The sequence below is a fragment of the Pongo abelii genome, chromosome 18 (assembly GCF_028885655.2).
Source record: "Pongo abelii isolate AG06213 chromosome 18, NHGRI_mPonAbe1-v2.0_pri, whole genome shotgun sequence".
NCBI classification, from domain to species: domain Eukaryota; kingdom Metazoa; phylum Chordata; class Mammalia; order Primates; family Hominidae; genus Pongo; species Pongo abelii.
Window position 1 is genome coordinate 69,556,314 of NC_072003.2, and position 22,977 is coordinate 69,579,290.

Here is a 22,977-nt window from a genome sequence, read left to right on the forward strand (position 1 = left end):
GCCCTGGAGTCTTCCCCATGTTCATTGCTTTATCTACTCAGTCCCTGAAGCCAAAGCTTAGGGATCCATTTCATCTGTTTTCCTCACTCTGCACTATCAATCCTTTAATAGGATCTGTCAGTCTGAAAGGGACTCTGAAAGTGTCTGAATTTTCTCACCTGCACTGCTGCCTTTCTTGGTTGATGGTCCAAGCCACTGTTACCTCCAGCCCAGGTCACTGTAAGCCTCTAAGCTGGCCTGATTCTTTTTTACTTGCTGATCTGTTTCTTTAATGATCTTTTGTTACTCCTCTGTATAAAACCTAACACAATTTCTAACCTGGGCAGCATAGCAAGACTCTATCTCTAGAATAAATCAAAATATTAGCTGGACATGGTGGTGCATACTTGTAGTCCCAGCTACTCGGAAGGCTGAGGTGGGAGAATTGCTTGAGCTCAAGAGGTCAAGGCTGCAGTGAGCCATGATTGTGCCACCACACTCCAGCCTGGGTGACAGAGCAAGACCCTGTCTCAAAATAAACATTAAACTCCGTCATATTTAAAATCCTAGCTCCTTCCCTGGGCTGTAAAAACCTATGTGATCTGATGAGGTCAGGAGATCGAGACCAGCCCTGCTTGCCTGCCTCTGCAACTTCTCCTCACTCACTGTGCCACAGCCAAATCGGCCTTCTCTCAGTTCCTTGAACCCGCCAGCCTTGTCCCTTCCTCAGAGGCTTTGCATGTGTTCTTCCTTCACCCAGAGTGCCCTTCCCCTGGGTCTTTGCACGGCTTTCTCCTCTCCAGCCTTCAGGTTTTGACTCGAGGGTCACTTCTTTAGAGAAATCTCTCTTGACCACCCAAATAGAAAGTAGCTGCCCTCCCCGAGTTACTCTCTCTCACATCTTGCTGTTTTATTTTCTTCAGAGCACTTAACTATTTTAATATTGCTTCCTCATTTATTTACTAGTTTTCCATTTGTCCTTCCACATTTAGGGAGTTGGGTTCTTTTGCGATTTGTTTACTGCTGTGTCTCCAGTATTTTTAGAAGTGTGCCTGGCACGTATTAGGTAGTAAATGACTGGAAACAGTGAATGGGCCGGTAGACAATCCCAGTATTAGAAACCTGGGATTCACCCTGCTCTCCTGTGCTCCTGCTTTCTATTCAGTAGCCAGGTGCTATTCATTTTGTATTCTTGATTTTTCTAAGCTCTATCCCCCTTCCCAGCTACTACCACTGCCTTGGTTGATTCCATCAGCACCTAGACAGGTTCCCAGTCTCTGGTCAAGGACTGATCCCTGCATGTATTTTTTTTCCCCTCTTCCTCCAGGAAGAACAAATCAAACACTCTGTGTGCCACCATGATGTGCCCAGACCTACTTCCATAGGACCCCTGAAGCTTTATTGCACAAACCCTTTGCTGTGTTCACCTCCTCCTATTATATTATAATCCTCCTGGAGTCAGGGATCCCATCTTCCTGTTTTTTTCTTTTATTCTTTTTTTTTTTTTGAGACAGAGTCTTGCTCTGTCACCCAGACTGGAGTGCAGTGGCACAATCGCAGCTCACTACAGCCTTGACCTCCCAGGGTCAAGTGATCCTCCCACCTCAGCCTCCCAAGTAGCTGGGATTATAGGCAGGTGCCACCACGCCTGGCTAATTTTTGTATTTTTGATAGAGATGGAGTTTCGCTATGTTGGCCAGGCTGGTCTCGAACTCTGAACTCAAGTGATCTGCCTGCCTCGGTCTCCCAAAGTGCTGGGATTACAGGCATGAGCCACCACACCTGGCCTGTTTTTTCATCCCAAATAATTAACAGTGTGCCTGGCATGTAGTAGATGTCTGATAAATGTTTGAAAGAAGAGGATGAATGAATACAAATGAATGAGTTTGACTAAATGGGTCTACATAAAAATAGCTACAATAAAGCACAAACCTAAACTTTAGATTTAAAGTTAGTGATGTCCAATTTGTGAATTTAAAAACAACTTTAAAATAAGGCTTACCCGTGACAGTTAAAGCTCAAAGACTAGTGATTGACAAACTTGCTTTTGAGGTCATCGTGTTCTTCATTCCAACATCTGCAGTTCTTGCTCTTCATTTTTTTTTGAGATAATTTTATACATAAAAATAAAAGCCTAGCCATTCCCATATTTTTCTCATAGAGATACAAAAATAAAGACGACTTAGTGCAAAGAACCCCATGCTATATACAAGTTTTAGAAAATCTTTTTTTATTCCCTTTGTATCTTTTGTTGTCTTTTAAATATGTTTCACATATCTAAAGCAATTTAGGAAAACTATGAACAAAACTGTTCACACATCCTAGGACCCTAATCTAACCTCAGAAGATTCAAGTTTCATTCTTATTTTTGCTACAATACTCACTCCATGTGCATCTTTTGTGTTTCTAAATATTGAAATCAGAATACATGTCCGTATCTGTTAGTGAAATAGAGGAAGCTGTAACTGTATAGTATTTCCAGACAATGAATATACAGTAAATTTTGCATGTAATTTTTATCTCCTTCCATCAAGTGTAACAATATGTTGAATTTGCCATGGGCCTTTAAAGCTTCAATGTTGTGAAGAGCTCTGCATGAAATTTTAAAGACACTGGACCTTTCATCTGCACAACAGCAGGGCAGCTCGCTATAGGGACAAGAAAGGAAGAGAGAGAGAGAGAACATTTCTGAAGTAATAGTGAAAAATAACAGCAGAAGCAATTATTTCATCAAAGGTTTATTTCTTCCTCCCTATTCTTTATATATATATTTTTTCAAATTTCTTAGCTGGAGATTGTCTACCTTGTTACCATCCTCTCCTGGCATATGTTAAATTTGCAGATTTCATATGGTCAAAACAGGGGAGAAAATTCATAAATGAAAAGATGTTTATTTTAAGAGGTGATGTTATTGATGATTGCATTTAAATGTATTTGCAAGGGATCTGCAAGTAGGGAAAGTTGCAAATAACTAAATTTGGCACTCCCCAGCGTCCTGAGTCTGTTTGCTTGGGGATATGAATGATGCGGATATGTTTTCTTCCTCACTTTGTTTTCTCCCTTTTCTCCCACAAACATTAGCACGAACTTTGACTGCTGTGGCAGGGCAAGAGAGTTTTCTCTCTGCATCTCTGTGGCTAATACTAATATGCTTTTTTTGTTGTTGTTTGTTTAATCTTGGGAGTTTGCCGGGCCCTCCTGGCTGTGGAGTCAGTTTGTACCACTTCTGTGAGATGGATGTTATCCTACTGGCAAAGAGGATAACCAAATACAGAGCCCCATCTTCTTTTCCTGTGTGTTTTTTTTTTTTTTAGATGGAGTCTTGCTCCATTGCCCACGCTGGAGTGCAGTGGCGTGGTTTCGGCTCACTGCAACCTCCGCTTCCCAGGTACAAGCGATTCTCCTGCCTCAGCCTCCTGAATACCTGGGACTACAGGTGTGCGCCACCATGCCCAGCCAATTTTTGTATTTTTAGTAGAGAGAGGGTTTCACCATGTTGGCCGAGCTGGTCTTGAACTCCTGACCTCAAATGATCCACCCGCCTTGGTCTCCTGAAGTGCTGGGATTACAGGCGTGAGCCACTGCGCCTGGCCTTTTTCTGTAATTTTGATAAATCATCAAAATGAAATGCCTGGGCTTGCTCTGCTGTTTGTTTTCATTTTGGATGACTTGCTTTAACCTCCCTCTTCCTCCATTTTCTTTCTCCTTTGTCTGATTGATAAAACACTATGTATTTGGGCTTTGAGGACTTTGGAGAAAACACCCTCCCTCATGTTAGTTTCCTATCAGTGCTGCAATAGATTCCTACAGATTTAGTGGCCTAAAACAACACATATGTTTTCTCTTACAGTTCTGGAGGCCAGAAGTCTTATGGGGCTCAAGGTGTTGGCAGGGCTGTGTTCCTTCTGGGGGAGTCCCCGGGAGAATCTGTTTCCTCATCTTTTCTAGCTTATAGAGGCTGTATTTCTTGGCTCATGGCCTCTTCCCCATCTTCAAAGTGCATTGCTCCAGCCCCTGCTTCTATATCCCATTCCCTTCTTCTGGAGATCTTTAATCATATATGCAAAGTCCCTTTTACCATGTAAGGGAGCGTATTCACAGGTTTTAGGGATTAAAACTGTGGACATCTTTGGGGGCACGTTATTTGGCCTACCATCGTGCCCTTCAACTTTATACTAAATAAAATTTTTGTAATCTTCATTCTATTTCTTTCCATTTGTGGATGTGCAGATCATTCCATTCTCAAATGGCAGTGACAGTGAACTTCTTGTTCTTTGTTTTTTGAGATAGTGTCTCGCTCTATGGTCCAGGTTGGATTGCAGTGGTGTGCTGACAGCTAAGTGCAGCCTCAATCCCTCAGGCTGAAGCCATCCTCCCATCTCAGCCTCCCTAGTAGCTGGGACTATAGGCATATGGTATCACACCCAGCTAATTAAAAAAAATTTTTTTTTTGTAGGGATGGGATCTCACTATGTTGTCCAGGCTGGTCTTGAACTCCTGGGCTAAAGCAATCCTCCTGCCTTGGCATCCTGAGTAGCTGGGACTACTGGCATACACCACTACACCTGCATAATTTTTTATAGAGAGAGGATCTTACTACATTGTCTAGGCTGGTCTCGAACTCCTGGGCTCAAACAGTCCCCCTGCCTTGGCCTCCCAAAGTGCTGAGATGGGAGTTGTGAGCCACCATGCCAGGCTATGACAGGAGAACTTCTTAAATGCACATGAGAGAGTTTTGTTTGCATCCTCTCCAAAGATTCACCTAAGAGTCAAAACTGTCAACAGCTTCAGGGGAGCAAACTTCTTTCAGCGCTGGCTCCCTAAGCAATTGGGGCTGTTTCTCTGTGTCTTTCAGAGGCTTGTGGAGTTTTGAGGAAGTTGATTTTTAGGACTCATCACTTCAGGCTCAGCCAGATGCTTGGAGATACACTTATGTTATAATCTCAGCTATTCTAAACTTCCTCACTGGATGCAGATCTTTACTCTCTTCATCTTGCATTTATTAAAGATCTCTCCTCATTTTTTGGGTGATCCCCTTTCTCACCAACTGACTGGTTTTAGGAAGATCTCTCCCTTCTCTGCCAAACTTACTCACTCTATCCTCTGTGTTCCCATAGCATTTGGTGCATTCTTTTATTGCAATCTCCATCTTTTAGGATTGTGATTATTTGTCTCTGTGTCTCCTACTAAAGCCTGAGGGCAGGAATCTTGACTTATTTACCTTATTATTTCCTTCATTAGCACAGTGCTTGACCCAGAGTAAGCACTTACTGTGTATTTTTCAACAAGTGAATTACTAGAACATTTTTTTTTCTTTGAGACAGGTTCTCACTCTGTCACCTAGGCTGGAGTGCAGTGGCAGGATCACAGCTCACTGCAGCCTCGACCTCTCAGGCCCAAGCCACTGTTCCACTCAGCCTCCCTAGTAGCTGGGACTACAGGCACGTGCTACCATGCCTAGTTAACTTAAAATTTTTTTTTTTTTGGTAGGAATGGGGTTTTGACATGTTGCCCAGGCTGTTCTTGAACTCCTGGGCTCAAGTAATCCTTCTGTTGAAATGGTAGTTCCCTGATCTCCCTCGCAGGACATGTGACAGGAGTGTGGCTTGTCCGGTTGCCGTGGCTGCTCAAACCCCTTACGGGAGGGAGAGCACGCAGACAGACCGGTGCAGGAGCCCAAGGGGGCATGTCTTACAGTGTGCCCTCTTAGCCCTGCCATCTGCGGACAGCTTGAGTGTTAACTAGCTCAGTGGACCCTCTGCCTTTCTGCAAGGGCAGAGGGCCAGTGTGAAAGCTTTCTGTATCCCGAGCTCTTGTCCAGCATCCCAGAAAAATCAGATCACACACAGACTGTAAGGATGAATGCGGGGTTTTATTGAGTGGTGGACGTGGCTCTCAGTGGGATGGATGGGGAGCCAGAAGTGGTGGATGGAGTGGGAAGTTGATCTTACCCCTTGGAGCCTGGCCATCCAGCAGCCAAACCCCTCTCCGACAGCCCCCAGCTGAACTCCTACTGGTGTTCAGATGTTCAGATGTTCCTCCTCTTCTCTCTTTCTCTGCTGTATTGTTCTGCCGTCTGTCTACTTGTCTCCTCGCCTGCTCGTCTCTTTGTGGAGCCTGGGGTTTGGGGTTTATATGGGTACAGAATAGGGGGTGTGGTGGGCCAAAGGCAGCCTTTTGGATGCAAAAACAGGAATGCCTGTCCTCATTTAGGGTCACAGGCCTTTAGGCTTGAGGGTGGGGCCTTTGCCAGGGAACTGCCTTCTTCTAACCAGTGTTTCCCTGTCTCCTGTCCATATCACTGCCTTGGGCTCCCAGAATGCTTGGATTTCAGGCATGAGCCACCAGGCCTGCCGTTAACAAGTTTTGATGGATCTGTATCCCCTATTCAGTGAAATACAAACCTTAGCAGATCATGAAAGCTCCTTTAGCATCTCATCACCCTTCTTCACTCTCCTGCCCCTACTGTGCCTACTGCTTTCTCTTCTCCACACTACTTTCCATCTGATCTTCATGCCTTTGCTTCTCTTGGGATAATATGTAAGCTAACATTTGAGGAGGATTACTCTGTGCAAACCTCAGTACCAAGCACTTTCTGGGCATTTAATTCTCACCATACTCCTATGTGGTTTCCATTTTACATATAAAAATCCTGAGGCTTGGAGATGTTACATAGTGATATGGTTTGGCTGTGTCCCCACCCAAATCTCAACTTGAATTGTATGGCCCAGAATTCCCACGTGTTGTGGGGGGGACGTAGGGAGAGGTAATTGAATCATGGGGGCCAGTCTTTCCCATGCTATTCTCGTGATAGTGAATAAGTCTCACGAGGTCTAATGGACTTACCAGGAATTTCTGCTTTTGCTTCTTCATTTTCTCTTGCCACCACCGTGTAAGAAGTGTCTTTTGCCTCCTGCCATTATTCCTAGGCCTCCCCAGCCATGTGGAACTGTAAGTCCAATTAAACCTCTTTTTCTTCCCAGTCTTGGTTATGTCTTTATCAGCAGCATGAAAACAGACTAATACATGTAGCCTTCCCCAGACCACATAGCTAGAAAGGAGTAGCTCTAGGGTTTGAACTCAGATGGCTTAGGTCTGGAGCTGTATTGATAGCTATCTCTGTCTCCTGATCTGGGTCTCCATTCCAAAGGGATTAATCAGCATTTCCAGAAAATCCCACATTCCCTTTGTGTCTATCATAATGCTTAAAAGGTCTCCCTCTATTTAGGATTGGGGTTAAGAGTGAGGGTTTTAATTATAAGGGCTCTTGTATGGTTATAAGTTAGACCCTTAAGAGAACGCTGGATGGAGCGACCCTGAGGAACTACTTGGAAACTACTCCCAACCACATGTCTCCATCAGCCATAGCTACGAAAGTGTGGAATTGATTTCCAAAGAATTCCAAGACTATTTCCAATAGTCATTACATAGCTGGGCATCAGCCATCCCTTGCTTCTACTTCATTGGTGTCCAGACATTTTTGTTTAAAGCTATGGTCCTCATTCTTCAAAAAAATTCACACGGACCCTCAATGTATAAAACAGATAAACACGGACCTGAATTTTCCATCAGTGTGCCTTACCAGAATTGTTCCAAATCTCTCTCTCAATCGTAAAGACACAGCGCTCTCCCTCCCACCCTGCCTCCCTAGTTCTTTTTTTTTTTTTGAGACAGGATCTTTTTTCTTTTTTTGAGATGGAGTCTCACTCTGTCACCCAGGCTGGAGTGCAGTGGCGCAATCTTGGCTCACTGCAAGCTCTGCCTCCTGGTCTCATGCCATTCACCTGCCTCAGCCTCCTGAGTAGCTGGGACTACTGGTGCCCACCACCATGTCTGGCTAATTTTTTTTTTTTTTGTATTTTTGTTAGAGACGGGGTTCACTGTGTTAGCCAGGATGGTCTCGATCTCCTGACCTCATGATCCGCCTGCCTCGGCCTCCCAAAGTGCCGGGATTACAGGTGTGAGCCACCGCGCCCAGCCTGAGACAGGATCTTACTCTGTCGCCCAGGCTGGAGTGCAGTGGCATAATCACAGCTCACAGCTCACTGCAGCCTTGACCTCCTGAGCTCAGGTGATCCTCCCGCCTCAGCTTACTGAGTAGCTGGGACTACAGGTGCATGCCACCATGCCCGGCTAATTTTGTTGTATTTTTTTTTTTTTTGGTAGAGATGGGGTTTCGCATATTGTTCAGGCTGGTCTCAAACTCCTAAGCTCAAGCAATCCTCCCGCCTCAGCCCCCTAAAGTGCTGGGATTACAGGTGTGAGCCACTGCACCTGGCTGCCCTAGTTCTTTATATATTAACTCTGGGTCTGTAGGGGAATCCAGTTGACCTGGGTTTGTGACAGTTTTGTGGGAAACATGTTCTTCAACATTGCCTGTGTCAATCATGTAGACTGTATGAATTCGAAACAGGCCTAAGGTAACAAAAGACAGTGGGAATATCCCAGTTGGACCATAGATATTCCAAACAGGAAAAGAACTCACGTGTTTGTTTCTTAAGAGGCTTCTTGGGATGACATTACCTCAGTGAATCCACAGTCTAATCACTGGCCTTTATCCTGGCAAGCTGAGAACTTTGATTTCTGTCTACACATCGTGTGGCTTAGTTGGCCTGTTGCTTGAGCCAGGGACCCTGTTGCCCGGGAAGCATTTGAGTCGGCACTATTACCGTGTGCTTTTCTGAAGCTGTTGCCTCTGTACTTCCATGGCTAAGCAATATGATTTTTTAAAATTGATTCATTGTATCCTGTTACACATAGAGCAAGGATATAGTCAAGTATTGCCAACCCAGAAGCCTTTCTGTGTCTGTTAAGGGAGGGAGCATACCATGTTAGTTAAGAACATAGGCATTGGAGGCCGGGCGCGGTGGCTCATGCCTGTAATCACAGCACTTTAGGAGGCCGAGGCGGGCAGATCACGAGGTCAGGAGATCGAGACCATCCAGGCTAACACAGTGAAACCATGTCTCTACTAAAAATACGAAAAATTAGCCAGGTGTGGTGGTGGGCGCCTGTAGTCCCAGCTACTCGGGAGGCTGAGGCAGGAGAATGGTGTGAACCCGGGAGGTGGAGCTTGCAGTGAGCCGAGATCGCGCCACTGCACTCCAGCCTGGGCGACAGAGTGAGACTCCGTCTCAAAAAAAACAAAAACAAAAACAAAAACAAAACCCCAAAAACATAGGCATTGGAATTAAACAGAGCTGAGTTCAAATCCCTGGCACTGCCACCTAGAAGCTATGGAACCCTTGCCAATTTCTTGAACTCCTCTAACCTTATGTTTTCTTTCAATAATAATAAGCAACCTCAGGGGCGTTGTGAAGATGAAGTGAGCTATACGGTGTGAAAGTCCGCGGTGTTTGGCACAGGGAGGTTGCCTGGTAATTGGTAACTTCTAGCTTCATTATGATGTAGGTGATCTCTCATCTCTCTCCTCTGATCCAGTTTGTGCTGATTTTCAAGTTTAACTTTCAGGAGCTCATCTTATTTATCTTGATTCCAGATTCCAGGGGGAGGCTCCTCCGTGCTCCTGAGAGGCCGAACACGGGGTTCCCAGCACAGCTTACTGCTCAGTGTCTCCTGAGCCACGGAGGAAGACATGTGGAAGGACCACCAGGTGCTAATATGTGTTCATGTCTATGGCAATGCCGACCATCTGGCTGGTCTGGACCAGGATAAAAGTGAAGACTTCCTCTGTGAAGACCCAGCTCTTTCTTTGGTTCCTTTTTTGAATCCATCTTTGCTCTGCTCTCCTCCGCTGCCCAGGTATGTGCAGTATAAACAAGTTACACACATATCACATAAATCCATGCTTGTAAAAAATCCAAATAATGCATAAGCATATAAAAATTATTGTCTTCCTTTACTCTCCCAATGGCCCTCAACCCATCCCATTTACTAATCATTATTAATAATATGAATACATAATTAGTAAATTAGTATTATTTTGGTGGGTATCATTCTAGACTTTTTTCTATGCATTTATATACTTCTTTTAAAAAATGGTATTACACTACGCACATTTTTTGGCAAACTGCCTTTTTTTTTTTTTTTTTTAGGATTTTTTTTTCTTTTATTATTATTATTATACTTTAGGTTTTATGGTACATGTGCGCAATGTGCAGGTAAGTTACATATGTATACATGTGCCATGCTGGTGCACTGCACCCACCAAATCGTCATCTAGCATTAGGTATATCTCCCAATGCTATCCCTCCCCCCTCCCCCCACCCCACAACAGTCCCCAGAGTGTGATGTTCCCCTTCCTGTGTCCATGTGTTCTCATTGTTCAATTCCCACCTATGAGTGAGAATATGCGGTGTTTGGTTTTTTGTTCTTGCGATAGTTTACTGAGAATGATGATTTCCAATTTCATCCATGTCCCTACAAAGGACGTGAACTCATCATTTTTTATGGCTGCATAGTATTCCATGGTGTATATGTGCCACATTTTCTTAATCCAGTCTATCATTGTTGGACATTTGGGTTGGTTCCAAGTCTTTGCTATTGTGAATAATGCCGCAATAAACATACGTGTGCATGTGTCTTTATAGCAGCATGATTTATAGTCCTTTGGGTATATACCCAGTAATGGGATGGCTGGGTCGAATGGAATTTCTAGTTCTAGATCCCTGAGGAATCGCCACACTGACTTCCACAAGGGTTGAACTAGTTTACAGTCCCACCAACAGTGTAAAAGTGTTCCTATTTCTCCACATCCTCTCCAGCACCTGTTGTTTCCTGACTTTTTAATGATTGCCATTCTAACTGGTGTGAGATGTCACCCAGGCTGGAGTGCAGTGGCGTGATCTCGGCTCACCACAAGCTCCACCTCCCAGGTTCAAGTGATTCTCCTGACTCAGCCTCCTGAGTAGCTGGGATTACAGGTGCCCATCACCACGCCTGGCTAATTTTTGTATTTTTAGTAGAGATGGGGTTTCACCATACTGGCCGGCAAACTGCCTTTTTAATTTAATGTTGCTTGATCTTTCATGTCAGTACATAAAATTCATCATATTCTTTTTTTTTTTTTTTTTTTTTGAGACAGGGTCTTGCTCTGTTGCTCAGGCTGGAGTGCAGTGGCACAATCACAGCTCACTGTAGCTTTGACCTCCAGGGCTCAACCAATTCTCCCACCTCAGCCTCCCAGGTAGCTGGGACTGTGGGGGTACACCATTATGCCTGGCTAATTTTTGTATTTTTTGTAGTGATGAAGTTTTGCCATGTTGGCCAGGGTGGTCTCGAACTTCTGGGCTCAAGTGATTCCCCTGCCTTGGCCTCCCAAAGTGTTGGGATTACAGGCATGAGCCACTGCTCCTCGACTCATCACACTCTTTTAAATTTTTGCATAGTTTTCTGTATATAGATTAATCAATGTATACCATGAGAGTATTGATGGATACTTAGCTTTCCAGTTTTTAAATACTAAAAACAAGGTTTCGGTAAATATTTTTGGGTTACAAGCGATGTGCCTATTAACATTTTGGTAGATATTGCCCAACTCTCCTCCTATAAGCCAGTTTATATTCCTATCCACAGTATGCAAGAAGGCCCATTTCTATATATACTCACCAATATTATATCTTCTTTAGTCTTTTTACTAAATGATAAAACACTTTATTTTAATTTGCATTTTGCTGATTATCTGTGAGATTAAGCATCTTTTCAGTTTTTTCATTGGTTCTTCTGAATACCATAAGTTTATATCTTTTTCTCAGTTTTCCATTGCTTCATTGGAGCTCTTTGTATATTATGGATTTTTAGTTTTTTTCTCTGTACTTTCTTTCAGTCACTGTCTTTTAATTGCTTTTTTTGTGACTTTTGCTATATACAGAAATTTCAAAATTTATCTAGTTTTTTGCTTTCTTATTATAAAATTTACTCTATTTTATATTTGTAAAGGAGAGTAAAAGTTTAAAAATTATTCAATCTCCCCTGTGGTAACACAGGATAATATTATTTACATGTAACAAATAAGAAAAGTTTAGCACATGAAGTTTAAAAGTCTTAATGCAAACGCTAGCTACTTTCACATCAAACCAAGCATTTATTGAATACCTACTATGTGTCTAATTTGTTAGATAATAAAAATTAACATAAAACATGGTCTCTGCCTCTATTTGTATGTGAAGCATAATAGTTATATACACCTTAGAAAATCATATAGGGAATTGGTTAGCTAAGTGCTGAATTTTGTTACAGAAAAAAGTGGCGTTAGAATTCAAAAGGAAGTAGGTCAAAAGAGTATATATGCTAGTACCTGAAAAAGGCTATAATGGGAACTTAAACTGGAGCTTAAAGCCTGGAAATATTGGGTTATGAGGTTATATAACCTATATTAGCTTTCTATTTCTGCATAATGAACCACCCCAAAACTCGTAGTTTAAAAAAACTACCCATTTAATGTAGCTCAAAATATTGCAGGTTGACAATTTTGGCTGGGCTCAGCTGGGTGGTTCTTCTTTTCTTTTTTTTTGTTTTTCCCTTGAGACGGTGTCTTGCTCTGTCACCCAGGCTGGAGTGTGGTGGCGTGATCTTGGCTCACTGCAACCTCCGCCTCCCAGGTTCAAATGATTCTCCTACCTCAGCCTCCTGAGTAGCTGGGATTACAGGTGCGTGCCACCATACCCGGCTCATTTTTGTATTTTTAGTAGAGACGGGGTTTCACCATGTTGGTCAGGCTCGTCTCAAACTCCTGACCTCAGGTGATACACCTGCCTCGGTCTCCCAAAGTGCTGAGATTACAGGCATGAGCCACCGTGCCCACCCAGATGGGTGGTTCTTCTAATGTGGGCCAAACCTGGTTAATCTTGTCTGAGGTTGCTTGTGTACTTGTAGTTAACTGATAGATTGTGTGGGCCGACTGGTTTATCAGAGCCACATCTGGGACAGCTGGGATGATTGGGACCTTTTACCACATTGGCTCTGAACCTCTTTCAGCCCACTCTGTTTGTTCCCATGGTGAGCACAGAGTTCCAAGAATTTGAGAATGGAAGCTGTAGGGTCTCCTAAGGCCTCAGCTCAGGGTTGATATGCTTCCATTTGTGCACATTCTATTGGTCAAAGCAAGCCATAAGATCAGCCCAGATTAAAGGGGTGGGAAAATATACTCTACCTCTTGATGGGAGGAGCTTAAATATTATGGCCATTTTTGCAGTCTACTGCAGAACTCCAATTCAGATTCATGTTTGCTTACTGATTTAATGCTTGCATTTATGTTTGATGATCCTGCTCAAAAATATCTTTGGCAAGGCCAGGTAAAGATATGAATAGTAAGAGATTAGAAGTCTGTATACAAATAATATTTTCCCATGGCAGAATGCGTATTGGCTTTTTAGAAAACCTTTCTTTCATCCTGTTTCAAATAGGATGGTTAGGAACATGATGTCTGGATTTCCTTGTTTGTTTGTTTGTTTTTTTCAGTCTAAGCTCACTGCAACCTCTGCCTCCCAGGCTCAAGCAGTCTTCCCACTTCAGCCTCCCAAGTAGTTGGGACTACAGGTGTGTGCCACCACAACCCGCTAATTTTTGTATTTTTAGTAGAGATGGGGTTTTGCTGTTACCCAGGCTGGTCTTGAACTCCTGGACTCAAGTGATCCCCCTACCTTGGCCTCCCAAAGTGCTGGGATTACAGGCATGAACCACTGTGCCCAGCCTGATGTCTGGATTTCTAGACTGGTCAAAATGACTTACAATAATCCTGTTACCCTGTCCCCACCCCCTCATTTTAAACATAATGAAAAGGTGTTGGGATGTGGTTATTTAACTGTAGTAATAAATGCCATGATCATTAATGCAAAGTATTAGACTAAAAATTTATACGTGAGAATTCTCCAATTTAAAAAAGCCAACTTCTAGTATTGATTTCTTGTGTTAATCTTTATTTTCAAGTTAGTTGATGTTGCTTGCAATTTCTGGTTTAAATGGTTAGTATAAACTCTTCTTACCTAATTCTGGCCTTGTAGGAACAGTCCTAGGAATTCCATCAATTCTTGTTTTTATTATATGGAGTAAGGGGAGGTGGCCAATGAGTTCTTTGTCTAAGCTCCTCTCCCTTCTAGCAATCATGAGGCTTCTCAGTTCATACAATAGGTGTGAGGCTTAGGAATAGACTTATAGACCTGCTGGTTCATGTTTTCATTTATAAATTTATGGTCTTTTGGCCAAACCTTTAATTCAGAATGAAGCATGAGTAATGTCTGGGTGTAACCTAAAATATATTCATACAAAGATGGTACTTTTTTGAAAATACAAGGTTATTTACTATTGTCCTCAGTTCTTTCTTAAGGAACAGAGGCACCTTGAAAGTTCGATATATTTATACATAAAAGCCTGATTTCCTTTGATTCTTATACATATACAAAATGATGCTAATTAAAAGAAATATGCTGTTCAATAAAGGAACACTGTATGATGAGGGAGCCGTCCGTGAATGCTGGAGCCAGAATCTTGTTTGAATTAAGAGGATGTCTGCTTAGTTAAGGCACCCCATGGAGATGTATAAGGCCAGAGCTTCCAGCAGTCCATACTGTCTTTATTGAGAGACATATTTATATCTTCCAGACTAGTAATTAATCACTCAGTGGGGTTTTCTTGCGGGGAGTCATGCGCTCACAGAGAATCTTTTTGTACTGCCAGGAACCACGAAGCATGGGCACAATTAAAATGCTGATTCAATTTATTATATTGAAGCATGGAACAGGAATGTTTAAATGATGTTGACGGGGCCAGAATTTCAAGCCACCTTTTTAAAAATAGAAAACAAATGCCTGTCCCCTTAAATTAAATTATATTAATAACATGTCTCTTATAAGTTGCTTGGAAGCAAAATAAAGCTCTTGACATTAATTAAAATCTGAAGATGTATCATTTGTTGTTAATGTGCAGTCTTTGTTAGGGGAAATACATTTCAGAGTGATCTATTTGTGAAAATTAAATGGGGAAAATTGCCTATTGAGCACATGTCAGTTAACAAGGCTGCTTTTCTTAGAAATATGGATTCTTAAGTAACTAAAATGTTTTTATACTCCAATAATGGTTTCTATTTTTGATCCTCTCAAAAATTGTCTCTGTTACTTGAATTTTTGATATTTCCACAAAGAATTCTATTGTCAGGGGGCTTGTAAGCTCTAAAAACCAGGAAGGCCTTCATACATTTTGAGGTATTGGGTAACATACATTAGCAATGAGAATTTCATCTGAAATTGATGTGGTTAGGCACATGGACCTCCTCCAAGTACCTCTGCAGGACCAGGAGCCGAAGGGCTCCATTAGCAGCCTTTAACTAGCTCTCCTCTAATGAAGGTGATGTTCTGTGTTTTGAAACTACACGTTACTGGTTTCACACGAACTAGAAAGTGCCATGAGATAATGGGATAGCTGTTGCCTTGCTGTACCCCAGGGATGAGAGGTAATAGAGTCACCTCTGTTGAGGACCTCACATGCAAATAATATTCTGAAAAGGTATACATCTCCAGGGTCATGAAGGAAAGGCTGTTTTTTACCCTGGTTTAGGTTTTATTTTCTTTTGGTGATGGCACAAATGCATTTGACTTGGGTTTTCAAAGCTGATATCTAACAGAACTCTTAGACAATGTTAAAAGAATGTGTTCTTCAGTGGATGCAATAAAAAACTCATCAATGATGCATGTTGTCCGTCACCCCCTTCCTACCATGTTTGTGGACCTTGATGGTCTAACTATGGCATGAAGACTAACCTCTGTTGGTCTTGAGAATTCAGAGATAGAAGTGCAAATGGAGTGGAAGAACGGAGTCATTTGTCTACGTGTGTCTCTCCACTGGTTAAAATTAAAGCAGCCACAGTGAAGTCAATATTTATTTTTATGAACATTTATGTGGTATGAGTTTTCTTTTGGGAAATGTCCCTGTTTTTGTGGAAAAATTCTTATGACTTAGGTAATAAATAATAATGAACCGTTGTTGATGTTCTAAGAATTGTTTTTCTCTCCTCCCTTTACTCATTCCCCTGCATCCATTGAATCACCAATTCCTGAGGCTTCTACTCTTTGATATCTTGATGTCACACTTCCCTTCCCCCTTCCCGACTCCAGGGGCTCCTAAACTCCTGTCACCGCAAACACTGATTTGTTCATCTGCTCTGTTAGAGGGCATGAATCACATCTGATTCGACGTGGTCAGTGTGTGGCATGTAGTAGGTGATCAGTATATATTCAATGTATTAATGAAGGTTTCCATATAAATCATTTAATTCATTCATTCTCAGTGGGGCAGAGGGATGGAAGTGTCTGTCACTTCCCCCCTACCCCAGCATTTGGCAGCATCTGGAGACACTTTAGGCTGTTGTAACTGAACTGGGGAGTGTGTGTGTGTGTATGTGTATGTGCACGTGTGTGCATGTGTGCTACTGGCGTTGTGGGTAGAGGCTGGACCTGTTGCTAAACATCGTATGGTGCACAGAATCACAACAAAGAATTATCTGGCCTCAAACACCAACAGTGCCAAGTTCGGGGAACTCTGCTCTAATTTGATTTCAAAATATCTCTTTTGAATAGATAAACAGGTAGCAGAAGTTTCTTTATTCTAGATATGAGAAAACACACTAGGAGAGATTAAATGCCTTATCCAAGTCCACCCAACGTAAGGTAGTCACAGAGCCAGGAATTCAACCCTAGGCCCTTGATTTCAAATCTAGATAATAACTAGACTCTTTCAATCACTACGATGATTATTGTGATTTTAAAATAGTATCTGAACAATAGCCTTATATTTGAGCCTTGGGAGTCTGTCCACACTCTACTCAAAAGTAATATACAGGAATTAAGGCAGAAAATATTTTGTATGCATATTTGAAAGATATCTCCGAGATTCCTTTAGATCTTGTATAAACAGTTTGAATCTGCTAGGCTTACATTTTTCTACAGAGAGTAAATTTCTTCAGTGAAGTGAGTCAGCTCATCCATGATCCCATTGACACGGTTCTGAAAGATTAACATTATTAAATATTTTTGTATTATTAAAATTGAAGCCTGAAATGTCTGGATTGACCATTAGGTATTTGAGCGAATGCCTAATTAATTTTTAACGTGGTACTTATTTACATTCTGGGAACAGTACACGCGGCACAGCTGCTTTGAGTGCATGAATCTGTTTAGCACCTGAGTTATAGATTTGAAATAAAACTATTGTGTGTCTGTGCCTAGACCACTGTATATTGTTGGGCCATTGCCTTTCTAGAAATAGCAGTAGAGATGGATGAGGGAAGATGCAGATTTGGGTAATTAAATCAGTCAAGGGGAAAAAACAGTTGATTTAAACAAAAAAGAGAGATCTGGTGTACAAGAATGTTTCCAGTGTACAAGACCCTGAGGGAGAAACAAAGATAGTCCAGACATACCTCTTTTCTTAAGGAGTGTTTACATAGGTGACAGGTATGTACATATCAAAACTAATTAATGAAATAAGGCAGCCTGAGGGCTGAGTGAATGGCAGTAGCAGGGAACGCAGAGGGGAAAAATATTTTATATTGGTGAATTCTGGGAAGGAATTAGCTGACAGGAGACTCAAAATACACATTTAATCCAAATTGGAAAATGTAAGTCATGAGCCTTGGTTAAAAAATATTTCATAATAAATTATTCTAGATAAGGTATTTCTTTAAAAATTTTGTTTTATTGATTCATCATATTTGTACATATTTATGAGGTACCTGTGATTTTTTTTTTTTTGAGACAGAGTTTGTTGCCCAGGCTGTAGTGCAATGGTGAGATCTTAGCTCACTGCAACCTCCACCTCCCAGGTTCAAGCGATTCTCCTGCCTCAGCCTCCTGAGTAGCTGGAATTACAGGCACGTACCACCACGCCCAGCTAATTTTGTATTTTTAGTAGAGATGGTGTTTCTCCATGTTGGTCAGGCTGGTCTTGAACTCCCGACCTCAGGTGATCCGCCCACCTGGACCTCCCAAAGTGCTGGGATTACAGGTGTGAGCCACTGCACCCAGCCACCTGTGATATTTTTTTAAATGCATAGTAATGGTCAAGTCAGGGCATTTAGGATGGCCATCATCATAAGCATTTATCATTTGTATATTAAGTAGTATTTCTTATTTTTTATATCGACAAAGAAATAGAACTTTTTTCTGCAACTTCTGTCCATATCTTCTTTGTGATATTTGGATGCTATTCAAAAAGTAAACATCTTTTTGGAAAGGTTTTACTTACTCTTTAAAATTCTTTCTGTACCATCAAGTTCTGATCTTTACAGGTGCTGAATTTTTCTGGATTCCTTAGGGCTCTCTGCCATATCATGAGATAATTTTAAGTACTTTCTATATAAAAATTATAAAAGTCACTTGAAGTAGAATTTAAAGAATATTTAGAAGAATACAAAATATCTTTATTTCTGTTCTGCCTTTCAATGTCATCCTTGACTTTACATGTAAACATGTAGTTTTCCAAAGTTGGGATGAGTGCTGGCTATTCCGGAATGGCTGAGTCAAAAAGGTGAAAAGATAGTCTTGGAAATAGATAGAAGTTTATTTATTTATTTATTTAGTGGCAGGGTCTTGCTCTGTTGCTCAGGCTGGAGGGCAGCGGCACAAACCCAGCTCACTGCAGCGTCAACCTCCTGGGCTCAAGTGATCTTCTTGCTTCAGCCTCCTAAGTGGCTAGGACTATAGGTGCATGACACTATGTCCAGCTACTAATTTTTTTTAAGAGAAAGAGTCTCACCATGTTGCCCAGGCTGGTCTTGAACGTCTGGGCGCAAGCAATTCTCCTACCTCAGCCTACCGAAGTGTTGGGATTACAGGCATGAGCCATCTCATCTGGTCTAAAGTTTTCAAAGTTATGAAAAAGAACATACAAGTAGAAAATTATACTTTAGTTCACAGTAGAGAGGAAAACATTTGAAAATTATTCCCATGGGAGGCAGAAGAAATAAAATTGCTAACTGACAGCGCTTCTACTTTATCTTTTAAAATCCAAATTAAGTACGCATTAGATTGAATCATTTTGGCCAAGAAAAATGGCAATTTTATGGTCAACCTAACAGTGGCTAAATACGCGGGAAATTTAGAAAACACCAATTTAAAAATTACCAGTGGGGCCAGGCGTGGTGCCTCACACCTATAATCCCAGAAACATTACAGCTGTATTAACAAGACACATTATGAATACATTAACACAGACATCACATTCATAAAAAAGTGTCATATCCCACAATACCAAAATTTGTAAAGGTTAGACTAAAGGCTACCAAACAGTTAGTGTCCATCTGATTCATAGCAGAGTACAATGATACTTCATTTAAAAATTATAAAATTGAGAAATCTCAATGTTATTGAAAAACACCAGGTAACTTGGTGATTTCATCCCCCAAATCTTATTAAAAAAATCTTTCAGTCCAGCTTGTTTAAAGTTCTGCATTTAGCAGGAATGTTTGAACATATTATTCAAAAAAGCAAAATTAAACAGACCTCAAGGTGACATTATTTTACACTGAGATATTATACAAATTTTTTTTAGCTTATGGGATATGGCAGCTGAAAGGATTAATTTTAAATTTCAGTCAAACATGTCTAAATTGTAAATAGTAGAAACTGGTTTCTAGATCACTTGAATCTTTTATTCAGCTGAATAGAGAAACATATTATATCCCTTTAAATGGGGCCAGTGTTGTGCAGAACTGTGAAGCAGGCTATGGATATTTTCTACCTGGTTCCAGGCTCTCTTTTCTATGTTGTTTAGTATCTACTTCTGTCAAGATCTACTTTCAGAAGAAGATCAAGCTGGGGGTGGTGGCTCACACCTGTAATACCAGCACTTTGGAAGGCCGAGATGGGAGGATCACTTGAGGCCAGGAGTTCAAGACCAGCCTGGGTAATGTGGCGAAGCCTTGTCTCTACAAAAAAATACAAAAATTAGCCAGGCATGTTGGCACGTGCCTGTAGTTCCAGCTGCTTGGCAGCCTGAGGTGAGAGGATCGCTTGAGCCTGGGAGGTCAAGGCTGCAGTGAGTTGAGATTGCACCACTGCACTCCAGCCTGGGCAACAGAGTGAGATGCTGATGCTGTTTTTTTTTTTCAAGGCTGGGTGTGGTGGCCCACACCTGTAATTCCATCACTTTGGGAGGCTGAGGCGGGCGGATCACCTGAGGTCACGAGTTCGAGACCAGCCTGGCCAACACAGTGAAACCCAGCTCTACTAAAGATACAAAAATTAGCCAGGCGTGGTGGCGCATGCCTGTAGTCCCAGCTACTTGGAAGGCTGAGGTGGGAGAATCACTTGAACCCAGGAGGCGGAGGTTGCAGTGAGCTGAGATCATCGCCGCACTGCACTCCAGCCTGGGTGACGGAGTGAGACTCTTGTCTCAAAAGAAAAAGAAAAAGAAAAAAAAGAAAAAAAGAGGATTGGATAAATTCATTCACGCGGAGTAGAATGTCTGAGGTTTACTTTTTGACTGTTTTCAGAAAAGGTTGGTGAAGACACGAGAAGGTCATGTCATGATTTCACAGAAGGTGAAGGTGCCCTGACTGCTTGGTATTGGGAAGGATAGGAAGATGGGGTAGGGCATGACATCTACAAGGCTACCGTGAGAGGATGCACAGAGCGTAGCACAGAGTGTACCATCATACGATGTAATCAGCACTGATCATGAGAGCTGTGGGCTGGGTGGGGGGGCTCATGCCTGTAATCCCAGCAGTTTGGGAGGCTGAGGCCAGAGGATTTTTTGAGTCCAGGAGTTTGAGACCAGCCTGGGCAATGTAGTGAGACCCCATCTCTACAAAAACATATTAATAATGAGAACTATAATTATTATAAAGAGGAAGAGGGATTCAGTCTATGGTCTCAAAAATAAAAAGAATATTTGAGTGGAAGACCTCAAGGATGTGGATTCCAGTTGGATGGGAGGAAAAACAATATTCGAATAGAGCTTTCTAAAAATTTAATGGGCTGTCCCAGGAGAGGACTTTCCAATCTTTGGTGTGGTTGTATGTAATTCAGATCTGTCACTCCCAAACCAGGTACACATCAGAAAATCTGGGTGAGAGGGCTTGTTAAAAATACTCCAGTGTTTCTGACTTAGTAGGTCTGGATGTGGCTCAGAACCTGTATTTTTATCAACATCTGGGTTATTCTGAGGCAGCTGGTCCATGAACCAGCATTTGGAAATCACTTGTCCATATGACCACCTGATGAAGACAATATGAAGGGAAGTGAGGCGTTTGGTGGAAGATTGGGGAAAGATTCAATTTCATTTCATTAAATATATTTTTAGAATGTTTTTGGAACGTGTGATTCCTATTCTCTGTTCCCATTTTGTTAGCAATGTTTTCAAACACACAAAAAATTGAAAAAATTTTATGGTGAACACCCATATACCCACCACCTAGATTCTCTTATTAACATTTTACTATACTTATTTTGTCACATAAATATTGAGATGAAGTTTACATACAATGAAATGTACAAATTTGAGCGTAGCACTTCTATGATTAGGAAGGATGAAAATGTGCATTGGAGCCAAGGGGGGTGGGTGGGTGTTGATGAGTAAGTAACAAGATCAATGGTTGAAAAATTGAGAAAGGTTAGAGGATGTGCAAGGTATGTATCCAATTGGGCTATCGAGGAGGACATTTGAGATGGAGATAAAGTCTATGCTTATTATGACAAATTCTGTATTTGTGAAATTGCCTATTTGCAAAAATTTCCTTTTTGCAGCCATGCCAAAGATTGGGAAGTCCTCTCCCAGGTTGGCCCACTGCATTTTTAGGAAGTTCTATTAGAATGTTGTTTTTCTCCCCATCCAACTAGAATCTGCATCCCTGAGATCCCCCAAATCAGTACTCATGGTGCCTTTGCAGTCATTTGCGGACATGCATAGAGTGATGAAAAATTTGTTGATAAAAATACAGATTCTGAGCCCCATCTAGATCTACTAAGTCAGAAACACTGGAGTATTTTTAACAAGCCTCCTACCCAGATTTTCTGATGTGTACCTGGTTTGGGAATGACAGATCTGAATTACATACAACCGTGCCAAAGATTGGAAAGTCCTCTCCTGTGACGGCCCATTTCATTTTTAGAAAGCTCTATTAGAGTGTTGTTTTTCCTGCCATCCCACTAGAATCTGCATCCCTGAGAACCCCCAAATCTGTACCCTGGGTGCCTTTGCAGTCGTTTGTGGATAAGCGTAGAGTGATGAAGGATTTGAGTTCTCCAACATGGATGTTCCCAGATGATGTTGAATAACGTAATGCTCTGTCTTCTTGTTTCAGCTCTTGTAAATAAGTGTTTTTAAATTTGCAGTCTGCTTAGTGCCATATTTTCCACATTTTTGTGCTATTTCCTAGTGATTTTGCTGTTTAAAATGCCTCCCTCCTCCGAAGCTTGGTGTTGAAATGGTGTCCAGTATTCCTAAGCAGAAGGCTGCAAAGTGCCTTACAGACAAAATACGTGTGTTAGATAAGCTTCGTTCAGGTAAGAGTTAAGGTGCTTTAGTTCTGAGTTCAATGTTAATGAATCAATAATATATTAAATAAGGTTTATTTAAACAAACCCATAAAGCAAGGTTATGTCTTGATTGATAGAAACGTTGTGACTGATGTTTGCAGGAACCCAACTCTGTATTTCTCCTGGGATCCATGGTTCAGTGTTCCCTAATTCAGTGTTTCCGTTATGTTCAGTAGAATGTAACTACCAAGAATAGATTGTAACACCTTGGGTGGGTCAAAGAAATTGATTGGACACTTCAGTGTTTCTCATCTTTGAAGCTCTGATACTTAGGCGCAAACGTATTTGCAAGAGCACACCGGCAAATCCTAGGCTTTAGAGTGTGATGTTTTAGTGGAATAATTATTCTACTTGTATGAGAAGTTGGCAGGCTAAGCATTCCATTTATTTAAACATTCTACTAAACTAATAATTTGGGGATTATGTTCTTTGATTTCATAGATATTTGTTGTGTGAAAATGTGCTGCATTTCTCTTAAGTATAATCCTAGTAGAAGAATGGTTTACATACC

General features: G+C 41.6%; 2 long non-coding RNA genes across 3 annotated transcripts in view; one reads left to right on the forward strand and one right to left on the reverse strand.

Moving 5' to 3' along the window:
- The window catches only part of LOC129050945 (uncharacterized), an 89,413-nt gene that overhangs the window by 61,514 nt on the left and 4,922 nt on the right, over nt 1–22,977 (forward strand). For both annotated transcript variants that reach the window (XR_010137851.1, XR_008514878.2), the window contains exons 2-3: nt 9,479–9,741; nt 22,307–22,433. This is a non-coding gene — a long non-coding RNA (uncharacterized LOC129050945). The remainder of the gene's footprint in view (nt 1–9,478; nt 9,742–22,306; nt 22,434–22,977) is intronic.
- On the reverse strand, nt 5,834–9,507 carry LOC129050944 (uncharacterized). The gene is made up of 3 exons (XR_008514877.2): nt 9,251–9,507; nt 6,826–6,928; nt 5,834–6,096 (listed from the first exon to the last, which is right to left on the reverse strand). It is a non-coding gene; the product is annotated as an uncharacterized LOC129050944 (long non-coding RNA).